This window comes from Mustela nivalis (genome assembly GCF_964662115.1).
Source record: "Mustela nivalis genome assembly, chromosome: 12".
NCBI lineage: Eukaryota > Metazoa > Chordata > Mammalia > Carnivora > Mustelidae > Mustela > Mustela nivalis.
Window position 1 is genome coordinate 63582484 of NC_139031.1, and position 20869 is coordinate 63603352.

Sequence of the window (20869 nt, forward strand, 5' to 3'; positions counted from 1 at the left end):
TGAGTATGTCCAGTTATAAGTATTGTTAAGGACTGAGATAGCTCTCAGATAATGACTATGAATTTTTATATGGAAAACAAGATGTTCTTACAACCAGACTTGACCAAGAACTTTTACTTCCATAGTAGAGGATTTCTGGGAAAGAGAGGGTGGAAAGAGGCTAAAAATATTTTAAAGGTAAGAGCAAATATTTGTTCTTTTACTTTTTCTTTGTACTAAGACAAAATTGATACTATGAGACATTATGGAATAGTAAACCATCTATACTTGCTTTACATATATGTCATTCAAATGTGTACAACCACCTTACAGATGAGTGGTATTATCCCTAATTTATAGACATGGAAAATGAGCCACAGAGATATTAAATAGCTGGACTAAGGTCACAGTTTGTATACCACAGAACACTATCCTGCTCTTAAAAACTGAACTCTCAATGACTTTTCTACACATGGGCAATTTTTTAGCTCAAATAAAGGCTGTTCTCACAATACCAACACTGATAGTATTAAAGCTTAGAAAGAGAAAATGACTAGTTGCTTAGCAATTTACCAAGGAAATATATAGCCTGGAGGCCTTACTTTGCCTAGCATCATTTCCAGGTTATATGCTATCATGACAGTGTGACTTGAGAATACCCAATAAAGATTTGAAATTTATGACATATTGAATTATAAGAGTGCAATGAGATTGAAAACTTTAGTATGATGTTTACTGGATCTATTTTTAAAATATTTCCAATGCCATAAGTGTCTCTTTGTAAGAGTTTTCATAGGTAAAACTACCACCATTTTAAGAACAAGCTAGTGACTAAAATTTCAAACTCATAAAACAAACTAAAAGAAATTTCTACTTTCACTATACAAAGAATCTTTGCTCTAAATAAAGGACTGAATGAAGAATTCTGAAAGGTAGACATCTCCTCTTATAATGAAAGTATCAGAGTCACAAAAAACTGGTGTTACTGAGAAAGGCAATGATCTTAACATTTGAGAGGAATTTCTGGTCTCAAACTATACTGCTCCACTTTTATACTATATGGTAGAAAGCAAGTCACTTAAGTTTTCTGAATTCTATTTGGTTTTCTTATCTCTAAAATGAAGGGGCTGCGTTAGAAGATCTTTAACCCTATAGATCAGCCCTGTTAAATAGAAATTCTTAATAGCCATATATGTAGTTTAAAATTTTCTAATAGCAATGGTTAAAAAGGAAGAGGAGGGGCGCCTGGGTGGCTCGGTCAGTTAAGCATCTGCCTTCGGCTCAAGTCGTGATCCCAGAGTCCTGGGATGGAGCCCCATGTTGGGCTCCCTGCTCAGCAGGGGAATCGCTTCTCTCTTTCCCTCTCTGCCTCTGCTCAGGAGCTCTTTCTCTTGCTCAGTCTATCCCTCAAATAAATAAATCTTAAAAAAAAAAAAAAGGAAGAGGAAATAGCTGGAATTTTAAACAAATTTTTATCTAACCCAATATATCTAAAATGTCAGTTCAATAAATAATATAAAATTATTAATGAGATATTTTAGGTTCTTTTTTCATTTTAAGTCTTTGAGATCCAGTGTGTATTTTATACTTACAGCACATTTCAATTCAGACTACCCACCTCAAATGCTCAGTAGCCACATGTGTACAGTTATAGATGTCAATGGCCAATATGGTCCGTTCTCCAATAATTCATGTGAAATATTTCAGGATTATTCCATCATAAGAACAAGGCAAACCAGCAGAAATCAGGCTTAATAAAAGTAATTGTCCACACAGTGTGGTTTAATGGCAGCACTGTGAAGGTCCCCATCTAGAGAAGCCCAAAAATTCATCTTTGATGGGTATTTCCCTTTTTCAGTGTTTTATAATATACATTATAGAAGATAACAAATTGACAAATTAAGCCCTTAGTACAAAGGGAAAATCATTTTAGAAGCACATGGGCTGTAAATATTAAATTAAAGGGTCCTTAACACATGATGGGTATGTGTTTGGGTTTATCCTATTACTTGCATCACTACCATTTTACATGACACAGGGGGAGTAGGGATGAAACCTATGAATGGTAGATAGCTAAGAAAAAATTACCCACTTATGATTCAGGCTTGTATTCTTACCATCTAAGTAAAATGGGAAAAAATCCAGAATCCAGATAATCACATGCGAGGTGAAGACACATGAAAGAAGGACTATCCCTCTGACCTGAATGTCCATTAATGACAGCCATGGCCACAGTGATGTCGGGAAGGAACTAATGCCAGCAGTCGCTGTTGGGATTATGCACCTAGGCTCCTCTAAGAAGTCTTAATGAACACTGTAAGAGTTACTAAAAGAAGCACAGTTAGGCAAGCCAATTTAAAATAACCTGTCCTAAATGGCAAATGAAATTCAAACCTTGAGCAGCACCTTGAGAGGAGAAATGGCAAGACTGGGGCATGGAGTTTGCTGAAGGCAAAAACCTGGACTGTCTGTAATTTGTGCGCTCTTATCATCCAGTTTCCACTTTGAGATTCAGAGGAAGGTTCTGCAGTAATCATATCTGCACAATGGATACGTGGGAAAGCTGTGCCAGCCTCTTGTTAAGGGGAATGAGGAAAGTCAACCAGAGTGTCACCAAAGCCACGTTAGCCATGCCTTTTTACTGTCAGGTGGATGAAGGCTATGAATTGGGGGAGTGTTCATTCCTTCCCACTGGTGAGCCAGAAAGGACCACTTGGTCATAAACCAAGAATTAGCATCTCACTCAGCTTATTCTTTTTTTTCATCTAGTTTATAAGAACTAAAGACCCTACTATATTTTTTAAAGAATTTATTTATTTATTTGACAGAGAGAGAGAGAGAGAGAGACATCAAGAGAGGGAACAGGGGGAGAGGAAGAAACAGGCTTCCCACTGAGCAGGGAGCCCAACGTGGGGCTCGATGCCAGGACCCTGGGATCACGACCTGAGCCGAAGGCAGATGCTTAACTGACTGAACCACCCAGGTGCCCCCACTCAGTTTATTCTTGTAAGTAAACCTCAATTTTAGACTTACATAATTGTGTATGTATTTGTGCTGGGGGAAACTCCCTGAGTTTGAGTTCGGGGGGAAAGAAGGGTTTTGGGGGGTTATAGAATGGATATCACTGCGGCTGGGACAAGTAATGTCAATTCAGGATATTGTAGAATTAGAATTGTAACCTAGGTCAGTCTGGCTCCAGAGCCAGAACTTTGATGAAAAGGATTTTATCTATCAACCATAAGGTGGTAACGAATCCCATTACAGAAAAGACAGCAACGCTTTTTACTAAGTCTTCCTTTCTCTAGGCTCGTACGTAAGGTTAGCTCCAGCCTCCTACTTGCATATTCATGATAGGTTTGAATTCAAATGTATGGCTCAATAAAATGTTGGATGATATTAAATACCACAAATATAGGCAGTGCACTTGATCTTCTTTCATTTACTTTCAATGTATTAAAACAGGAATCATAGTCTCCACTTCCAGGCTCTGCAGCGGCTGATTAAAAGAAATAGGGGTTTACATAAAGATCTAGAAGCAATCAGAAGAAAAGTATGCTAAGTTCTAAAGATCTTTCACTTTAAAATTAGGTTTACCATTCCTAACAGAAGAATTTGCCAGTCTTTAATAATCATTTTAGTCCTAGAACCACCCAAGGAGCAACTGATTGGACCAAGAGAGAAGTTCATCTTGGCAGTGAATCTTGAGAACAGACAAGTGTGGGCCCTGAGAGAGACATCTGCATGCCAAAGCAATTGGCCTTTCACAAACTTTGTAGTCAAGTGCTCAACTTTAAAAACAGGGGGCTTAAAATGGCATTCTGTGTTTTTCTTAAAGTGGCAAGAATACTTCAGTTTCTGCAAGGTAGATTCACATAAAAAATTTTTAAATATGTGCATCCAGACTGCTGTTTGAAGGGCTGGCTGCATGTCATGGACCAGCTTAAACAGAATCATATATAAGAAATGGGAGAGTCTCCACCTGGCAGGTTATGTATGGCCCATGGTGTTTCTCTTCACTGTCATAGGACGAAGTATTTAAGGTTTTCTGCTTTTTTCTTTTTTAAAGAAACAGAGAGAGTGCACAAACAGGGGGAACAGCAGGCAAAAGGAAAGGGAGAAGGAGGCTCCCTGCTCAGCAGAGAGCCTGATGTGGGGCTCGATCCCAGGACCCTAGGGTCATGACCTGAGCCAAAAGCATATGCCTAACTGATCGAGCCACCCGAGGCCCTAAGGTTTTTAAACTATTCCCCACAGTATGAAAGCTCTGGGAAGTCATGGACCATGTCTATCTTGTTCATAATTACACTCTCTCTCCATTCCTGAGAAGCATGCCTTGCATACAACAGGTGCTTAGGAAATATTTGTTGAAATATTTGGTGGAAAAAAGAATTTCCTCAGGAGGGACTAAAAGAAAATGGACCTCCAGCAACCAAGATTTCTGAAGATATGTATTGAGTAAGAGATGTACTCTTTTGTCCCTCCTCCATTAATAACTCTCTTCAGATAGTGAACTTTTTTCTCAGTGAAACAGTCACACAACAGCAGTCCAAAAAAAAAAAAAAAAAAAAAGGCAACTTCCTTTATCTTGCTATAGTCTACTCAACACCACCAGGGAAATGCCCACAAGTTATCAGAAAATATAATACAATTTTTTAAAAACCTGAATAAATTTTTCATCACAGTAAAAAGCTTTAAAATCTTAAGCTCTTTAAGTTCTGGTAATGCCAAATCAAGTTTTAAACCAAGTTTAAACTAGGTTTCAGTGATGCATACCAAAATGAGTTAAGGTCCACCTTTTAGATTGGAAATAGCGCAATGGCAATAACAAAATGAAATGGCCACAAAAAACATTACATGCAGCAATTTCTAGTTTACAAGGTGTTTCCACATCCATAACCTCTTTTGCTTTAAATAACATTGCTGAGAAGAAGGCGGGGGGGGGTTGCGGAGAGAAAGAGTATGTTACCCTCATTTTACAGAGGCAGAACTGGAGTGTGTAGAGCTAAGTCACTCAGTATCATGCAAGTAGGAAGGGAATAATTGGGAATTTCAAGTGTGAAATAAGGACAGAAACACAGCTGAAGGTATTTAAAAGACGACTGGTTTATAAACATAAACTTTTGTTTAGTTGTCTGTCTTTGCTTACCTAAACAGAGACACTGTACAGAAATTACATTCTTTACTGTAAAGTATCATTATCCAGACTTGTCATCATTATTTTTACATAGGGCAGTGGAGAAAAGTGTATGCCTTCCTGTATCAGATGATAGGATTTTAAATTAGCTCTTTTATTCATTTATAATACAAGCTGACGGGAACTATTATGGAGGACAGATAGGACTGGGAATAAAGCATAGGAGCCTAGGTCTCTTTATAGCCAACTAAAATTTGGTTGGATACAAAGAGATATGTATCTCATTCTTCTTCAAACTAGAATAGAATGAAGCTGGAATGTTCCAGATGGGAATATTTCCCAATTCTTTCTTTGACATTATCTTTTCTAAGATGTTCGCCTGCCAGCTTTCTCAGTGATTCAGTGAATCTATGTGAAAACAAGCTTTTGTATGAAATAACACCGAAATAAGATTAAGTCACATTTGCAGTTTGTACCTGGTAGAATTTCGTGCATTCTTTAGTGAGACTATATCTTGAGAGTCACTTTAGTGTCTCTAAGTATCCATTAGCTTTAAATAGTACTGTTTATTCTGATTAATCCACTTCCTTTTGTGTGGGAGGAGGCAAGAATGTAAAAGAAACAAGGTAATTTGAAAACATAAAGTGTTAGAGTGTTACATGTTTAATGTCTGCCTCTGCTCCCCATTCCCAGCCCTGCCACAGGAATGCTGAGACACAACTAAAAGGCTTTTAAAAAGTTCTCAGCAGTTGCCTAGCCTTCAGATTTGACAAGAGAGAATGAGTCTGTTAGGTGATCCTTGGGCTCCTCAGGGCAGAGAGTTGCCCCCAACTCCTGAGCAGCAGGCCACTGATGCCAGCAGACTGCCACCTCAGGCAGTGACAGGCTAGAGCTCCTCCTGGTTTCAAGTATTACTCTGGAAGGTCGGTGAAGAATGCTGCCAATTGCTAGGGTTTGTTTTTTCTTTCCATACCCCATTAGGAACCCTCCTTGATAATATCTAAAACTAGTGGGTTTTAGCCGTTGTAAGGACCCTTTGAGAAATTAATAAAAGAACTGGATGCTTTTCCCAGGATAATGCTCCTGATGTAGCCACTGTCAATAATCATGAGGATAAAATAAACGCTACTATTGATTGAGGGCATACATCGTATGCAATGACTTAAGCTAAGTGGCTTTCAAGGACAGATGGATCCTCTGAATCATCCCTCCTGCCTTCCAATACTCCCAACTCACCATACTTTTCTCCACCATGTCTCTTAAGATCATTCTCAGTAATGCCAACCTAGGATGCACATTATAATCACATAGGAATTCTTCAAAATAGAAATTCCCCAGAAATCTCACACAAAGATCTGGATTTAATTGGTCTGGGGTAGAGTTAGCATAGATATTCTTTGAAAGCTCCTCAGAATATGTGCAGACAGGGTTGTAAACCATGAACAAACAACCCACCCAACACTCCAGCCTTTCAGCTCCATGTTCCCCCCACCTCCAATCCTCCTGTTCGAGCCACAACTGCTATGTACTTCCATAGTCATCTTGAACCTTGAGATTAATAATAAAAATCCTAACTCCAGAACTCTGTTTACCTCATGACCGATAATGACCACCATCCTCTAACACTCTACCTCTCATATTCTAGAAGTTGCACTCTGGTAATTCAAGTGACTCCACAAAAATGGCAAATCCATGTTTTCAATGTCCAGAACATTCTCATGTCTTTTCCTTCTCCATCCAGCTTGGATTGTGTGTTTGATTACTTAACTAGCTCACTTGCATACACCTTCAAGTCCACTGTCATGTTTGTTCGTACCTGGTTTTCATCTAGTAAAATCTCAACCCCAGTTAAACCCAGTTTTATAACAACTGCAAATCGGCATGCACTTGGGCAGCTAGATGTGGACTGGAGGAAAGCACAGAATCATGCTGACTAGTTTCATTTTAAATTTATGGCTCAAAATCTCTAGAGACCATCTTCAACTTCCCACCAAAAATCTAACAACCTACTGGACTATATACTCTCCTACAATCACCATTAACCTGGAGGAACTGTCCTGAAGGCCAAACCATTCATTTGTGCACTGCATCACTTCTCAAGAACTCTGTTCTCCAAACCACCCTTTCTTTCTCATTAGGACTTCTCACTTCTTTACTAGTTCCCTTATATCAGCATCCGATATGGTACAACATCTATGAAAAAAAACTTAGTATTCATTTTCCCCACCCCTGGTAACCACCAGTCTATTCTTTGTTTCTATGAGTTCAGTTTTTTTTTAGATTCCACATATAAGATCATACCTTATTTGTCATTTTCTGACTTACTTCATTTAATATTAATGCCCTCAAGTTTCATCCATGTTGTCGCAAGTGGCAGGATTTCCTTCTATTTTATGGCTGAGTAATAATCCTTGTATCTACTGATCTGTATATGGACAGAGCTAACTACTTATGTATACAGCTATACGGTCAACTAATATAGACAGGCAGATATATAGATAGATCTACTGACATATCTACTGATACACATGTCATATCTAGATTGATCTATCTAGAATATAAACCTCATAAGAAAGGATCATGGTTGTCTTGTTCATGCCTATATTGCTAGAAGTTCAAAAATGTGTTATATCAGTGGATTAATGAATGACCAGAAATCACGAAGATTAAAAATAAAAAGGCAAACAAAAAGGCAGGATTATAATATAATGTCATATAAAAAGTAACATCAAAATATTTTTAAAAATACAGAGAAGCTATTTTGTTGATAAACGACAGAACCCATAATGAAATTTAAAAGTCACAAATACTGTTACATCAAAAAAATAGGGCCAACATATACAAAAGAAAACAAAAAGAGAAATACAGATAGATACAGAATTACAAAGGATGATAAGTACCTGATATACTTCTAATAATCTCTAATAGATTAGGTAGATAAGACATAAATAAGAACAAATTATTTGAGTAACTTACCTCTTTGATATGTATGTGTTTATTATGCACATAAAAAACTTTTTACTCACAGTCTTTTCCCAGTAAACATTATTTAGTCAAAATAATAATCACTAAAAAGTGCTTACTAGATAATTCCATGGGGGGGGGTAGCTTTTGACAAACTTTCTTCCCCAAAAGCTATTAGAAAATAATTCATGGAACAGAGATAAAAATTTGGACTAGAAAAAATTTTCTGATCTATATGAATTTATAAGTAAGTATCTGGAAACCATAACTAAGACTGATATACTGTTTTTGTAAATGTCAGATTTATCTAACCCTTCTAAGTAATACCGTGTCAAACAGGCAAGTAAATTGCAGTAAGCTCAAGTCTGAACGAGTGAACAGAAAAATGAAAGACTGTGCTTTCTGAAGGCACTAGTGCAGTATGGGGTTCTATAGCCCCACAGGTTAAATAATGATACATTTTCTGCATAAAAACTTTGTTGCATTTGATTTCAGTTGAAATCAGTTGCTGTGTGCAACTCTATGTGCTTTGCCTTGAGAAATGAAAGGAAAATAGTGAAGGAAACATTTATTGAGCAAATACGTGTTGTTCTGATATATAATTGCATTTAATAATCAGTGCCTAAAAGTGTGGCTGTTTTCATTCACAACAAACATTTTCTGAATACCTTCACTATGCTGGGCATTGTTACAAGCACTGAGAAGGACATATAATAAAATTAGGTGAAATATATTGTATCATCATAGGTGGTGATAAGTACTACGGAGAAAAGTAAAGCTCAAAGGAGGTATGGAGCACGGGCAGTTACAATTTGATTAGAAGATAACTGAACAAACACTTGCAGGAGATGTGGGGGGGTAATTCAGGCCAGGACAACCACTGCAAAGGCTGAGGCAGGAGTTTAACAACCGGAGGCAGTGAGGCTGGAAGGAAATGGTAGGAAAAGAAGCCACGCAGAGACCAGAGATATGGTCAAAGGCTTTTTGGCTTGTACTGGAACGCCATGTGCCTTAAGTTTGAAAAGAATCACAATGTCCTTTATGTAGCTGAGAACAGAAGGCTGAGCAACAAGGATGGAAGGAGGGAGCTGAGAAGCTACTACAATAATTCAGATAGGAGATAATGTTTGCTTGAACCAAGGTCGCAGGGAAGGGGGCAAGAAGTGATGGATTTTGGATGTATCCGAAGGTAGAGCTAATCGAATTTGCTGGTAGATTGGTACAGGTACAAGAGAGAGCAGGAGTCGGCAGAGCTCCAGAGATTCAGCCTGAGCGACCAGAAGGATAATGTTTCTTTATTTGCATTTTATACAGAAGGTAGCTAGTTATTATTCCAAAGCTCAGAATCTTTCCACAATGTCCCTTTACTTGAGGAAAAAGGCAACTAAAATTATGTACATAGAGCATCCTCCATATGGATTACAGACTTTTCATTTTACCAATGAAGGCTGGGAAGACTTTTTTTCCCCCTCAATAATTGGTAATATCTCCCTGAATCATGAGATTTATTGTTCAATGACATGGGGAAGCCTGAAAAGGCTGGAAAGAAGTTAGGAAATTTATGGATGACAGAATTATATGAGGTTATCTAGGGGTTTTAGGGATACCTGGCTAGATCTCCACATTCTTGAGGCTGATGGCATGATAAATTACCCATAGAACCTCCTTAGGAGCCAGTGTTTGACAGAATGAGATGGGGAACAGACTTTCCTGAGATTAGATATGAGAATGCTATTTTGCCCTGGCTTCTTTATTTCAAATGTTTTAAATAGAAACTTGAAAAAGTAGCCACCAGGATTCTAGCTACTTTTCAGTGACTAAAAATATTTTTAAAGCAGATACACAGAGTTGTGTTTTGGACATGTTGCCTATATATAAGCTCTCCAGTTAGTTTTTCATAGTATAAAGGTTAATAGGCTCCAAGATATATATTTGTTTAATTTCTTCAAGCTTTCTGTTTATAGTCTCATTTGGCATGGTATGAAGGTGCCCCAGCAATGCAAGCTGATTCTGCTATTGTTGAGATAAAATATAATTCTTGTCTACTATTCTTATTGGAAACATTACATGGGAGATCTAGAATTAATCTTCTTCTATCCTGCTACCTTTGTCTGTTTGTATCAACATGCCACAGTGTGGCAATTCCCGAGTTAGTGCTCTTAAATCTGGCCTCCTCCTGACATCTTGATTTCCGTGAAAGGTACTTCCCCTTTCTTCCGAGGCATCTTGACCCAGCTTCTTCCTGTCCTTCACCTCCACGTTGGGACAGTTGCCAATATCAAGAAATACTAACTCTGCTGTATGCCTCATGTATCTAACAACTTCCTTTTTCCCTCCTAATGCCAACAGCGCAGAGATGACTCTGGTCTTAATTCTGGCAACATGCCTGAGTGCATCTCGTGTCCTCTAGTCTGGCCCACTGCACTTCATCTGGCATGCGGGGCCTGCTTCATTTTAAAGCCCAGCACTGGACATATCACTCTAACAAAACCGTAGAGTTGCTTCAGTTGGACAGCTGAACTAAATATAGATGTTTCTTTCTCCCTTTAAGGTCCTCCCTGCCTAGTGTGGCCCCAAGCTACCTCTCCAGTCTTAACACCTACCACTTCCTTCACAGGGTCCCTGCAACTCGAGCAAAACCAATCACTCTTCCCTGAACCTGCCTCTGTTTTAGCAGCTTGGTGCTTCTGCTCACACAAAAACATTCCCTCTTGTCTATCCAACTTTCCCTTTTGTCTACCAACAAACTGACCAGTTCTTCAGTCCTATATCCAATGCAGCTTCGGAAAAACTTCTGATGCCCAGATAAGGGTGATCCCCACCTCCACTGAACACCCTGCCCCTGCGCTTTTTTCGTACAACACTAATTGCAGTCTGCTGGCCGGACCACCTTTCTTACCGTCCACACTTTATATTAAGCTCCTAGAAGGTGACAAGTGGGCTTTGCTCATCTCTGAATCCCCATGTTGGTAGGATGGTGCAAATTCAAGTTCAAGAATTATCAGTGACAAGAAGTGTTAAAAAGTAGACATTTTAAAATAAGCTGTTTAAAACTTATTAAAAGCCATGAATATCTCCCTTTCACTTAATAGGATAGCCACAGATAAAACAGTATATTCCTGGTCTCTTCAGTATTCTTTCTACTATTCTGTATAAATAGAACTTACATTATAGTGATTAAAAGTCCCTTGTAAGATGGTGTCACAAAGCCATATCTGGAGAGAGAGGATCAGTACTAATCTGTTCCTTACTGGCTATTTAGTGAGTAAGGGGGAATATGAGAGGATAGGTTTGGATTAGAGACAGAAGGGAAATGGAGTTTTCAAGAGAGAAAAAAGTTACAAAAGAAAAACCTGTTTCACAAAATGCAGTCTGTGGAAAATCTTTCAGCTGAATGTCAAGATTAAGAAAAATCAATAAAACCTTTGAAACCAGAACTACATGAAAGGGTTTTTAGGCTTGATGGCAAAATACAATGCTATGGCTTCACAAAATCAAATCTTTCTCCAGTAACTGCAAAAGCAATTCTTCAATATTCAAGGAGCCTCCGTGGCCTCAAAATACGCGCAGCACAAATTGCTTATTACACACATAGGGACAGTCAAGATTCAAAGGGCCAGCATTTTCAAAAGGACTTTTTACCAAGGCTGTAATTAGTTTTTCTGGCAAAAACTGCATACACGTCTAATTGCACACACAATTGACTAATTGTATCTTCAAAATAAAGGGTAAAGGGTTAATTGTATCCACATCTGGCCACAAAGAAAGAGGTTGTCCTTTGAAAATATGACACTACACTTAGATGAAAATTTGCATTAAACAACCATCCCTATTACTACTAATAATTATAATAATACCACATGCTTACAAATTAATACCTTTCATCATGATCCTGAAAACACTTTACAAACATTAATTAATCTCACAATACTTCTATGAGGTATGAAAAGGCGATTATCTCAACAGTGTCAATGAGGAAATACAGGAAAGTTAGGTAATTGTCAAAAAGCCACAAAAGGAATTGGAGCTCCTAGCCCCTGGCACTGAATATAGGCCCAGGTCACCAGGGAGGTTCTAAGGGGAGTCTGGTTCAGATCATCAGTAAAAATGAGGCTAAAACCAATGCAGAACTAAGTAATCAAGTTTCAGAATGGTGAAAAGTGACCTGTGATTTAGAGACTACTTTGACTTCTTATACTAAGAAGAACACAGAAAGCATCAAGAATGGAGCTAACAAAAGGCATCTATATCAGTAAGGTGAGGTTAAACTTACCACTACTTCCAGATGACATGATACCTATACATAGAAAACCCTAAAGACTCCACCCAAAAACTGTTAGAAATAATGAATGAGTTTAGTAAAGTTGCAGGATACAAAATTAATACACAGAAATCAGCTGCATTTTCTATGCTAATAACAAAATAGCAGAAAGAAAAATAAAGAAAACAAGTCCATTTATAGTTGCACCAAAACAAGAAACTACCTAGGAGTAACTTAACCAAGGAAGTGAAAGACCTATACTCTGAAAACTATGAAACACTGATTAAAGAAACTGAAGATGACACCAACAAATGGAAAAAAAAAAAAATCCCATGCCCATGCAGTGGAAGAATTAATACTGTTAAATTATAGAAGAATTAATATTGTTAAAATGTCCATACTACCCAAAGCAAAATACAGAGTCAATGCACTCCCTATCAAAACACCAACAGCATTTTTCATAACCAGGACAAAGAATCCTAAAATTTGTATGGAACCACAGACAACCTCAAATAGTCAAAGCAATCTTGAGAAAGAAGAACCAGGCTGGAGGCATCTCCATCTCAGATTTCAAGTAATACTGCAAGGCTGTAGTAATCAAAGTAGTATGATACTGGCACAAAAACAGACACACAGATCAATAGAACAGAATAGAGAACCCAGAAATAAAACCCACACTTAGATGACCAATTAATCTAGGACAAAGAAGGCAAGAATATACAATGGGGAAAAGATAGTCTCTTCAATAAATGGTGCTGGGGAAACTGGACCATTTTTTTATACCACATGCAAAAATAAACCCAGAGTGTATTAAAGACCTACAAGTAACACCTGAAACCATAAAACTCCTTGAAGAAAACATAGACAGTAATTTCTTTGACATTGACTATAATAATATTTTTCTAGCTATGTAACCTTACGCAAGGGAAACAAAAGCAAAAATAAACTATTGGGGGAGAGTATCAAAAAGCTTTTGCACAGTGAAGGAAACCATCAATAAAACAAAGAGATAACCTACTGAAGGGGAGAAGATATTTGCAAAAGATCTATCCAATAAGGGATTAATAACTAAAATATATAAAGAACCTCTACAACTCAATACCAAAAAAAATACTCTAATTTAAAAAAGTGGGAAGGGGAGCACCTGGCTGGGTCAATTAGTAGAGCACAGTGCTCTTGATCTTAGAGTCATGAGTTCAAGCCACACATTAGGCTTAGAGATTACTTTAAAAAAAAATTGGGTGGAGGACCCGAATAGACATTTTTCCAAAGGAGACACACAGATGGACTAGAGACACATGAAAAGATACAATATTACTAATTATCAGGGAAATGCAAATCAAAACCACAATGAGATTATGGCCTTATGCCTATCAGAATAGTTATAATAAAAAAAAGACAAGAAATAGGGTGCCTGGGTGGTTCAGTCAGTTAAGCACCCAACTCTTGATTTCAGCTTAGGCCATGATCGCAGGGTTTTGAGATCGAGTCCCACACTGGACTCCATGCTCAGTGGGGAGTATGCTTCTCTCCCTCTGACCCTTTCCCCACTTGTGCCCATTCTCCCTCTCTCTAAAATAAATAAATATTTAAAAAAAAAAAAAGTGTTGGCAAGGATGTGGAGAAAGGTGAACTGTTGATGGGAAAGTAAATCAGTGCAGCCATTATGGAAAACAGCATGGGGGTTCCTCAAAAAATTAAAAATGGAAATCCCATATAATCCAGTAAGTCCCAAACTGGGTATTTACGCAATGAAAACAAAAACACTCATTTGAAACGATATATGCACCTCTATGTTTATTTCAACATTATTTACAACAGTCAAGTTAGGGAAGCAGTCCAAGCATCCAATGATGGATGAATGGATAAAGATGTGGTTATCTATGTACAATGGAATATTACTCAGCTATAAAACAGAATGAGCTCTTGCCCTATATGCCAACAGACAGACCTAGAGGGTATTATGCTACGTGAAAGAAGTCAGACAGAAGACAAATACTGCTTAATTGTACTTATATGTGGAATCTGAACAACAAAACAAAAAGCAGAAACAGGTCCAAAAACACAGAGAACAAAGTGACGGTTGACAGAGGGAGGGGAAATACAGGCTTCTAGTTGTGGAATGAGTAAGTCACAAGAATAAAAGGTACAGCATAGGGAAAGTAGTGAACTGTAGGCAGTAGTGCTGTCCGGTGACAGACGGTGGCTGCGCTGGTGGTGAGCATGGTGAAACATACAAACTGAATCTTAATAACTTAGTAATCACTACACTGTCCCACTGAAACTAATGTAATGTGTCAACTGTGCTTCAATTTAAAAAAATGGAATGAACAAGTAGAACTTTGTTCCTTGGTTTGATTTTATGACCAAATAGGACAGATAATAAAAGGGTATATAGAATCATAGAATGCATCTCCAATGAATGGAACTTTCAAAAATATGTAAGAGAAATTTTTGCAAAGGGCGGTGTGACTGTAGGAGCTTCAGAGGACACGCTGGAAATAAAGACATGCGGTGAGGGACTACAACAGTCAAAGTAACGTTACCTTACTTCTAACCATTGTGAACCTGATTACTCATCTGGAGCACCCAATTTACACTAGCCTGGAATATCTAACTTAATACAAATATAAACAATATAAATAAACTTCCTTATAAATGCATATCATTAGTATTTCTGTAAACTTCATATCTTCTTTAAGAAATGAGAGAGATAGGAGGGCTCAGTTTTAACCATATACTATTTTAAGAACTGGTTACTTTCTACAATTAAAAAAATCTTCTTGTAGCCACCTCAGAAAATTGATGAGAAATTCTCTATGCAGATACATATAAAGATGTAGAGATAAAAATATGCTCCAATTCATCTCACTTACCTGGTGAAGACACAGTGCTGGAGGACACAAAGATGAGCAAGACACAGTTCCTGCTTTCCCAGACATATGGTCTGTGGATTTATTTATATTTACTTGGGCCCTAGTATATCTCTTCCTACAAAGGTTTTGAGGCAATATCCGACAGAGGAATAAAACACCAAAATAAATAGGGACAAGGAAAAGAGAAACAAAACATGCTAAAAGGAAGACTCTGTATGACTTATTTTTCTATTTCAAAATTGGTCCAAAGTTACCAGGCACCCAGAGCAAAAGAGAAAAAAAAAAAGATATGTGAGTTAGAAAGAAAAGAAGGAAGGGTGAGAGAGTAAGAGACAGAGAGAGGGGTAGGATAAAAGAGGAGAAAAGGACACTAGCCCATATAACTAAATACTTAAAAATGCCTTATAGAAGTAAAGATCAATATAGTGTGGGAGTGCCTAAAACAAGAGACCTGACTTCCGACAGGGAAAGCAGGGAAAACAAGTTATATCCTGAACTGGGCTTGAAGGTCAGGGCTGAGCTCCAAAGCAGCTGCTGTAGGAAGGGCATGCCACCCAATGCCCAGCAAGCAGAGAGAGCCGTGCAAGCAGAAGGCATGTCTGGGAACTGGAATTAAGAGTCTAGCTTCGAGTGCGAGATAGAACACAGTCCCAGAGGGGCCCAGCAACAGCCACAGGGCCCACAGGCAAATGCCAGGCTGAGCTTTGTCTATTTCTCTTAAGTAACAGGTGACGCTAGATTTTTGACACTGGCGGGGGGTGGGGGGAAGTGGGTGGGTGGTGGGGAGAGGCAAGAATACAACCTTTTTCTTTCTTTTTCCCTTAAGTATAAAATGCTGACATCATGTCAGGAATAGGCCAGAAAGGCCTAGAGGAAGTCAAGAGGAAGAAAGATCTCAGGAGGCTCTGTAATAAATCAGATGAGGGATGATAAGGGTCTGCTCTCTGGTCCTGGCATGGGAGAGGTAAAGGAGAGGACAAACAAGAGACTCTCTGACAGGACTTAGTGAATAATTAAATGTGAGGAAAAGGATGAGTCGTCCAGGACTTGAGCCCTTAAATCCTGCCTGACCAAGGACATCCAGGAGACTGCATCTTCTTCTTATGTTTTATCAGGACTAGTGTCAACCAAATTAACATATCCCTTTATGTCACAAATATTTTTTGTCACCAAAAAGTATACAGAATTGATTTTCAAAATGATAACAGGTTATTAAATGTATCCTTCTTTAAAATAAAAATGGGATGTGCTACTTCAGCCAGCCCCATGATGTGAAACCGAAAGCTCCGTAGTATATTTCTAGTTCAGACTTCAGCATTTGTCCTTTTCTGTTCATTTACATTTATAAAAAGTAGAATGAGCTTTTGTTCCCCCCAGAGATTTAAATGATGTGGCACTCTCTGAGTATATTTGTATGCCTCTCCCACGTCACCAGGGATAATGCAAAACTATGATCAATGCAGATGTTTAAAAATTACTTGAATGAATAAATTTAAAATTTGAAGTCAAATAGAAATCACCTATTCCCTAAACCTGTAGCCACTTTTTACTGATAGTATTAGACTACCTGTTAAAGGGAGGTATGTAAAATGATGGCTGCTGTTCATTATGAGACAATCGAAAAATTTCATCAGCAAAAATCTATTTCCTAAATAGTCTACCCTTATCACCAAAATTGTTATGAAAAATTGCTAGCTGCTATATCTAATTCTTAGCTAGTGCTAAGAATTGCTATAGATAGAACAAGATGTTTGGTAGATACTCAATGTACTTACAATGTTTCCTTTGAAAGTGACATGACTATATGATCATTATATAATTAGAAATTTTACCCTTTATAATGATGTTCCATCTTTGTATTGTGGAGAAAAACCACTGACTTTTTAAAATCTATTTACTATTATTAGTCAGTGACCTCCTAATTCCATATAAAATAGAGGTCAAATTTCGAGATTTGGACGTTAAAGGCCTAGATGATCTGGGTCAACTGATTTCGAGTCATAATTCCTTTTAACCTGGTGGTGATTCCTGAAGAATGAGGGTTTGTACCACTGGTTATGTAGGTGCTGAAGACAAGGGTCACTGGGAAGCTGGGTTTCAGGAAGGCTTCATGGGCAAGAAGGCAGGCAGGATAGCGAGTGAGACAGGTCAGGGGCTATCTCCTTTCTTTTCTGGATCAAAGGCTTTAGTGGCAGTCCCTCAACCCTAGCACGTGCAGGCATGTGAGTGTACACACAGAAGTTGGCTGGTTTGGGGTCCCTGGGGATTGACCTAGCTGCAGATAGCTCTGAACGAGTGGCCATGGAAGCCTGAGGCAGATCTGTAGCTCACAACTGTGATTCACTGACTCAGCAGCTAAGTGTTTGTACTGAGTCTAATACATCCGAATTCCAGTTTGAGCCACATATTAGCTAAATGACCTGGGGCTCCTGGCTGGCTCAGTGGGTAGAACATGTGACTTTTGATTGCAGGGAGGTAAGTTCAAGACCGACATTGGACATGGAGCCTACTTTAAAAAAAAAAATTGTAAAAACAATTTGTAAGTTAAAAAAAAATTAATTTAAGAATAAAAAATAATTGCATCTTAAAGGAAATTCTACTATAATATTAACTAAAATAAGCAAACTTAGTTCTGAATATTTTTTACTTGAACGATCCCATAAAGATAAAAGATAACAGATTATTTGCCCTAATTCCGCTACTACTTCTGTATCAGTGGGCCCTGCTCTTCCCTTTTCCCCTTTCCCCTCTTCCCTTCCAAATGAGAGAGCAAAAGCAGGGGGAGTTGCAGAGGGAAAGGGAGGAGGGAGTCTAATGCTAGGCTCAATCCCAGGACCCTGAGATCATGACCTGAACCAAAGGCAGACCCTTACTGACTGACTAAACTACCCAGGCACTCCATCCCTTTCTTTTCTTTCTTTCTTTCCTTTCTTCCTTCCTTTCTTTCTTTTAGATTTATTTATTTGACAGAGACAGTACACAGCAAGAGAGGATACACAAGCATTGGGAGTGGGAGAGAGAGAAGTATGCCTCCCGCCAAGCAGAAAGCCAGATGTGGGGTTCAATCCCAAGACTCTGGGATTATGGCAGTAAGCAGACACTTAATGACTGAGCCACCCAGGCACCCCACCCCATCCGTTTCTTAATTAGAGGTATGTATCATGGCAAGGTACCTAGCTAACAACATTTCCCAACCATCCTTACTGGTAAAAGTAGTCAAGTGAAAGCTGTTGAATTGGGCTTTTGGAAAAGCTATTTAAGTGGGGCTTGGTTTTGCCTCAGTCCCCTCCTTCTATGCTTGGAGATGCAGCAGCCACCTTGTAATCAAGAGGTACCCTGGTGTATGGAAGTCACATATTAAAGGTGGTGGAGCAGAAAGACAGAATTCTTAAGACAGGAAGGGATGGTCTCATGGAGCCATTATACTAGCCTTGATTACAGAACTCAAGACATTTTTAGATGAAAAAACAAATCAAACCCTGATTTGTGCAAGCCACCAGTTTATGACTGTCCATTACTGACAATCAAATGCAATTCCTGACTCATTCATGTATATACACATTACAGGCAGCACTTGGCTAATTCTGTTTGAGGGGAGACTTAAAGATCCCCTGTTTTTTTCAAACATACTTTTCCCCCTTGGTATTATAAAGCATATATTTTCTATAAAGTATATTATGCCATATTATTCATTCTTTGGAAACAGGGATTAGAAGCATCTGTTAAAATGCAACTGTTGCCTGAGAAAAGTTATACTTTAAGCTACCAATATAATTGAGTATCTCCTTGTGAATTAATATATTAAAGTCCACGATTGGGTAGATTCTGAGGGAATAGAACATAAAGACAGATAAGTTTTCCTGGAGAGAGACTAGTCAAGGAAAGGAGCGATGTCAGGCTACTCCAGTCAATAATCACTCCTTCCTTGTCCAGCACCTCCCTCACCGCCACCTTCTCTCTCCTGACTCCATCCCCACCGCAAAGACCATGATGGGCAGCCTTAGAGGTGGAAGGCACAAGACACAAAAGGAGACAGAAAATCTGCAGGCAAACTTGTAATTCTTTATTGTATAAAGGTCCCCACAACCCCTCCTCTATATGGGAGTACTTTACCCTATGAAAAAATTCCAGTTAACTAATAAACAGCACGGGTAGATTAGTCATTCGGTAGATGATCGATAGAGAAGGGACTCAACTAACTGCCGTGAAAAAATGGACAAGACGGTGGTAGGGAGCAGCCAAAGCTCAGGGCCAGTTCAGGGGGACTGCATTTACCTGAAGTTTGTCTAGCAGGTGAGTGGCCATTTCAGGCACTCAAACATTCTCCAAGTGCTTGTTATTTTCTAGGCTCTGTCCTAGAAACCAGAGATTTGGAAATGATGCTGCTGATGGCTTGTCCCCAGAAAACTGAGCAACATACAAAAAGCACGGCCATACACTGTGGCGTACGTGATACCATGAGTGTATACGGAAGTTGAAGGAAAAGAGCAGAATTCACTCTAAGGATAGTGAGGGGTGATCAGGGAATGCTTCCTGGGGCAAATAATGCCTATAGAGGATTTTCAAAGATGAACAAGATTTTACTAGGGAGATTAAAGGGGAGATACGCATTCCGGTCAGAGGGAACAATGCACAAAAGCTGAAGATATGGAGAAGCCTGGCATGTTTGAGGCATTCCAAATATTTGCTATTTCTGTAGCATCAAGTGCTAAGGAAGAAGCAAAAGAAAGGGAATTAAGTAGAGCCCAAATCAGGAAGGGCATTGAATGCCATGCTAATCAGCATGTACTTTTCTCTGATAGCTAGTCAGGGGAAGTGTGCCAGTGCTACGGTAAGATTTATGTTTTAGGAATATCACTGCTGGCTGTCAGTCAGGAAGGGAGTGAGGCTGGAGGAAGAAATATCACCTAGCAAACCTTAGTAATAATGCAGATGACAAGGGATGAGGGCGTGCATGTTGAGTGGCTCTTCTCAGCATCTGTTATGTGGCAGGCAAAGTGGGAAGAGAAGGGAGAGTAAAAATCTTTCACCTGGATGGCAGTGTTCACATAGGAAGAGTCAGTTTTCACCTGCCCTCCACCTTTATAAAGCACACAGGAAATGTATGTTCTCTCTGAATTCACTTCTTTTAAAGTTTTTTAAACTGTAATTATACTGCTAGAGATTTTGCCAAGTGAACCAAAAATAGTGGCCAGTAAGAAGGAGACTTTATTATCACTTTGCAAGAGGGAAACTTCTCTTTTTTAGAATGAAAAGTAGGCAAGATGACAACAGAGTGTGCCCTTTCTATCTCCCCCTGAATATTTGGATAAAAGAGAAAACTATTTGAAGCACTTTGAGCTTCCAGGGACTATACCTCTAGTGTGAGGTCCTTAAGTACTGGGTTGTGGCAGGATGATCAGCAGTCAGCATTGTGCAGAACCACCAGCATGGAATGAACCCAACTCTGGAGTTCTCGGAGTTAATAGGGGAGCTGAGTTACGGTTATGGTTGCTGGGTCAAACAGAGATAACTTATTTAGTTTAAGGATGACCCAAATATTGCATGGAATACACTTATATTAAAAAATACTGTTGTTTATTTGAAATTCAAATTTAACTGGGCATCTAGTATTTTATTTGCTACAGCTGGCAGTCCTGATTACAGTAGTACCTT

At 38.7% G+C, this 20869-nt stretch overlaps 1 protein-coding gene and 1 long non-coding RNA gene across 3 annotated transcripts in view; one reads left to right on the forward strand and one right to left on the reverse strand.

Annotated features, from left to right (window-relative positions):
• LOC309845432 overlaps positions 1-20869 on the forward strand; it is a 180344-nt gene that overhangs the window by 124743 nt on the left and 34732 nt on the right. For both annotated transcript variants that reach the window (XR_014301289.1, XR_014301290.1), the window contains exon 3: positions 2814-2985. This is a non-coding gene — a long non-coding RNA (uncharacterized lncRNA). The remainder of the gene's footprint in view (positions 1-2813; positions 2986-20869) is intronic.
• The window catches only part of UMAD1 (UBAP1-MVB12-associated (UMA) domain containing 1), a 238692-nt gene that overhangs the window by 31664 nt on the left and 186159 nt on the right, over positions 1-20869 (reverse strand). The gene's annotated exons all lie outside the window — the stretch shown is intronic.